Source organism: Otolemur garnettii, unplaced genomic scaffold, assembly GCF_000181295.1.
Source record: "Otolemur garnettii isolate 467f Iridium unplaced genomic scaffold, OtoGar3 scaffold00003, whole genome shotgun sequence".
Taxonomy (NCBI): Eukaryota; Metazoa; Chordata; class Mammalia; order Primates; family Galagidae; genus Otolemur; species Otolemur garnettii.
Genome location: NW_003852398.1, coordinates 16,387,511 through 16,392,334, shown reverse-complemented (window position 1 = coordinate 16,392,334; position 4,824 = coordinate 16,387,511).

The window sequence follows — 4,824 nt, the reverse complement described above, 5'->3', positions numbered from 1 at the left end:
AAAAAAAAAAAAAAAAAAAGAACAGGGAGCATAGGGCCAGGCACAGTGGCTCACTCCTGTGGTTCTAGCATTCTGGGAGGCCAGAGTGGGTGGACGGCTTGAACTCAGGAGTTTGAAAGCAGCCTGAGCAAGAGCGATATCCCACCTCTGGAAAATAGCTGGGCATTGTGGTGGGTGCCTGTAGTCTCAGCTACTCGGGAGGCTGAGGCAAGAGGATTGCTGGTTAATGAAGTTTGAGGTTGTTGTGAGCTATGATGCCATGGCACTGTACCTAGGGGGACAAAGTGACATTCTGTTAAAAAAAAAAAAGAAAGAAAGAAAAGAAAAGAAAAGGGGGAAACAGGATAAACACAAATTAGTTAGTGTGCATGTGGGAAACATCTAGAAAGCCATACGGCTCTGGAAAATGAGATATAATGGGATGTGGAATTTTCACCCTCTATATAGTCTTACCTTTTTGTCGATGAGTATGTATTGATCTTACAAATTAAAAATAACTATGTTTGGTAGGATTATAGATGGCTTTTAATTTATTTGTGCTTTGTTCTTCTGACATTTTCTTTTATCTCTTTATTTGAGACAGAATCTCATTCCCTTGCCCTGGGTAGAGTGCTATGGCATCATACTTCATAGCAGCTGCACACTCCTGGGCTTAAGCAATCATTTTACTTCGGCCTCCCCAGGAGCTGGGACTACAGCATCAGCCATGAAGGCTAATTTTTCAGTTTTTCAGTAGAGACGGGGGGCATGCTTTTTGCTGAGTCTGGTCTCAAACTCTTGAACTCAAGCAATCCACACACCTTGGCCTCCCAGAGCGCTAGGATTACAGGCGTGAGCCACCACACCTGGCCTACTTCCCATATTTTCTTAGACTATGAAGATTGATTACTTTTAAAATTCCCAAATTGTAAATAGAAACCCTAGTAGAAAATCCTAACTATAAATATAAAATCCTTCCCATTGTATGTTGAAGGAAAAGAAACAGATTCTCAAGATGTTTGTGATGTTGAGGGCAGAATGTCTGGGAAAGTACCAGAGATATCACAGGCTTTGAGTCCCCAAAGATTAAGAGCCTAGGTAAGCTGGGTATAAACCAATTCAGTCCCAGCTTGGGAAAACATCTTACAAGCTATGAGAATATCCCACATCTCTTAATTTTGTAATCCCATACAGGAGCTTTAACTCAAGAAAATACAGACATACTTGACTTCATTGCACGTTGCTCCACCGTACTTACTTTAGTGCACTCTGCAGATGCTGCATTTTTTACAAATTGAAGATTTGTGGCAAAGCTTCATCAAGCAATTCTGTCAGTGCTATTTTTTCCCAAAGGAGTGTGCTTATTTTATGTCTGGGTCACAATTTGATAATTCTCCCAATATTTCAAAGTTTTTCATTAGTAATATTACGTATCCATTATGGTGATCTGTGGTCAGCACTTTTTGATGTTACTAACGACATCACTTTGGGGCACTATGAACTGCACTCATGTAGGACACTGAACTTGGCCAATGGATGTGTGTGTTCTGGGTGCTCCACCATTCCTCTGTCTTCCTCCCTCCCGTCAGGCCTCCCTATTCCATGAGCCACAATAATGTTGAAATTAGACCACTTAGTAACCTCACAATGTCCTCTCAGTTGTCAAGCGAAAGAGAAAATTATATGTATTTTACTTTAAATGAAAAGCTAGAAATCATTAAGCTTAGGGAGGAAGGCATGTGGAAAGCTGAGATAGGCTGGAAGCTTGTCCTCTCCTGCCAAGCGGTTAGCCAAGTTAGGAATGCGAAGGAAAAGTTCTTGAAGGAAATTAAAAATGCTACTCCAGTGACTCCACAAATGATAAGAAAGAGAAACAGCCTTATTGCTGATACGGAGAAAGTTAGTAGTGGTCTGGATAGAAGATCAAAGCAGCCACAACATTCACTCAAGCCAAAGCCTAATCCAGAGCAAGGCTCTAACTCTTTTCACTTCTATGTAAGCTGAGAGAGGGGAGGAAGTTGAGTAAGGATAGGTGAAGACTAGCTGCGCTTGCCTCATGGGGTTTAAGGAAAGAAGCAGTTTTCATAACATCAAAGTACAAGGTGAAGCAGCGAGTGCTGATGAAGAAACTGCAGCAGGTTATCCAGGAGGTCTAGCTAAGGTCACTACTGAAGGTGGCTATGCTAAATGACAGATTTTCAATGTCGATAAAACAGCCTTATATTAGAAGAAGATGCCATTTAGGTCTTTCGCAATTAGAGAAGTCAATGCCTGGTTTCCAAGCTTAGAAGGACAGACTGACTCTCTTGTTAGGGGTTAATAAACTTGATAACTTAAAGTTGAACCCAGTGCTCATTTGAAATTCCAAAATCTTCAGACCCTTAAGAATTATGGTAACTCTACTCTGCCTTTGCTGTATAAATGGAGCAACAAAGCCTGGATTATAACATGGTTTACTGGATATTTTAAAGCCCACCATTGAGACCTACTGCTCAGAAAAAAAAATTGTTTTGCCCCAAAATATCTCTCTCATTGACAATGAATGCACTTGGTCACCCAAGCTCTAATGGAGATGTACAAAGAAATTAATACTGTTTTCATGACTGCTAACACAACATCCATTCTGCAGCTCACAGATCAAGAGTGATTCCAACTTTCAAATCCTCTTTTTTAGGATAAACATTTCATAAGGCTGCCATAGATAGTGATTCCTCGATGGATCTGGGGAAAGTAAGCTGAAAATTATTTACCATTATAGATGCCATTAAGAAGACTTATGATTCATGAGAGGAGGTCAAAATACTATGTATGAGCACCCTCGGTAGAGTGCCATAGCATCATAGCTCACAGCAACCTCAAACTCTTTGGGCTTAAGGGATTCTCTTGCCTCAGCCTCCCAAGTAGCTGGGACTACAGGCACCTGCCACAACGCCTGGCTATTTTTTTTTTTTTTTTAAGAGATAGAGTCTCACTTTGTCGCCCTTGGTAGAGAGCTGTACATCACAGCTCACAGCAACCTCCAGCTTTTGGGCTTAGGCAGTTCTCTTGCTTCAGCCTCCTGAGTAGCTGGGACCACAATGCTGGGCTATTTTTTTGTTGCAATTTGGCTGGAGCCAGGTTTGAACCTGTCACCCTCGGTATATGGGGCTGGTGCCCTACTCACTGAGCCACAGGCGCTGCCCTATTTTTTGTTGTTGTTGCAGTTGTCCTTGTTGTTTAGCTGGCCCTGATCGGTTTCGAACCTGCCTGCCTTGGTGTAGGTGGTCGGCGCCTTAACCACTGAGCTGATCTGTGTGTGTTATTTTTTAAGAGACAAGAATCTTGCTATGTTGCTCAGGCTGGTCTCAAACTCCTGAGTTCAAGTGATCCTCCCACTTCAGCCTGTCAAGTAGCTGAGACCAGAGAAGTGCACCACCAAGCCTGGATAGACTCATTTTATTGTGACATTTGCTTTATTGCAGTGGTCTACAACTGACCCTGCCAAGTCTCCAGGTATGCCTCTGCTGAAAAACAAGTGAGAACCTAACAAAAAATCTCCTGCACATAAAGATGCTCACTGTGGCTTTATGATGTAGTTAATGGGGAAAATGCGGATCCATCTAAAAGTCCAGCAGTGAGCAGCTGGAGATGGCTAATGTTTCCCTTGGTGGACTCTTACGCTGCCATCCCTAACAATAAACATGACAGTTTTAGAGAAACACAGGACTGTGTTTATCAGCTAATGCTGTGTGAAGAAAAACAGAATGCAATATTGCATTTATATATTTGTTATAGAGTTGATCAGGAAGAGAGCAAAGATTAAAGAGAAGGAGAGAGACAGGTGAGAGGGAGGAAGGGTACAGAAAAATAAATGCAGTTACTGTATCATTACAGGATTATAGGGGGTTTTGGAAATGTTCTTAAAAGACATGTTTTTATAGTAAATATGAACTATACATGGCAGCTCTGTGACTTCAAGCAAATCACTTAACTTCCCTGAAACTGTTCACTCCTAGGCAAAATGGGGGCAACAAGATACAAATTACGTACAGTTGTTTTGAAGATTAAATGAGATAATTCATCTGGGCAAGGTGACTCATGCCTGAAATCCCCGGAATTTGGGATACCAAGGCAGGAGATCACATGAGGCCAAGAGTTTGAGACCAGCCAGAGCAATACAGTGAGACCCCTGTCTCTATGAAAAATAAAAAACAGCATTCAGATGTGGTGGTGTGTGACTGTAGTCCCAGCTACTCCACAGGCTGAGCCAGGAGAATCACTTGAGCCCAGGAGTTAGGTTGCAGTGGGCTATGATGACACCACTGCACTCCAACCTGGGCAACAGAGTCAGACTCTGTCCCCAAAAGGAAACAAAATACTGATAATCCATATAAAGCACTCAGTAGAATATCAAATGCACAATAAACACTCAATAAATGTTAGCTACCATTGTCATTGTTATTTCATCATTGTTAGTTTATCAAGAGGGGAAATTCTCATATGCTCTAGGTGGGAGTGTAAACTGCTACAGACTTTCTGAAAGACAGTAGAGCCATAGGTGCACATATAACAATTTCAAATATAAGAACCTTTTGCTCTGAGCCAGGTGGGGTGGCTCATGCCTGGGAGGCCAAGGCAGGTGGATTGCCTGAGCTCACAGACTAGAGACCACTCTGATCCAGAGTGAGATCCCATCTCTAAAACTGGCCAGGTTTTGTGGTGGACGCCTGTAGTCCCAGCTTTTTGGGAGGTTGAGGCAAGAGAATCGCTTGAGGGCTCGGCGCCTATAGCTCAACCGGCTAAGGCACCAGCCATGTACACCTAAGGTGGCGGGTTCGAATCCCCAGCCCGGACCCGCCAAACAAC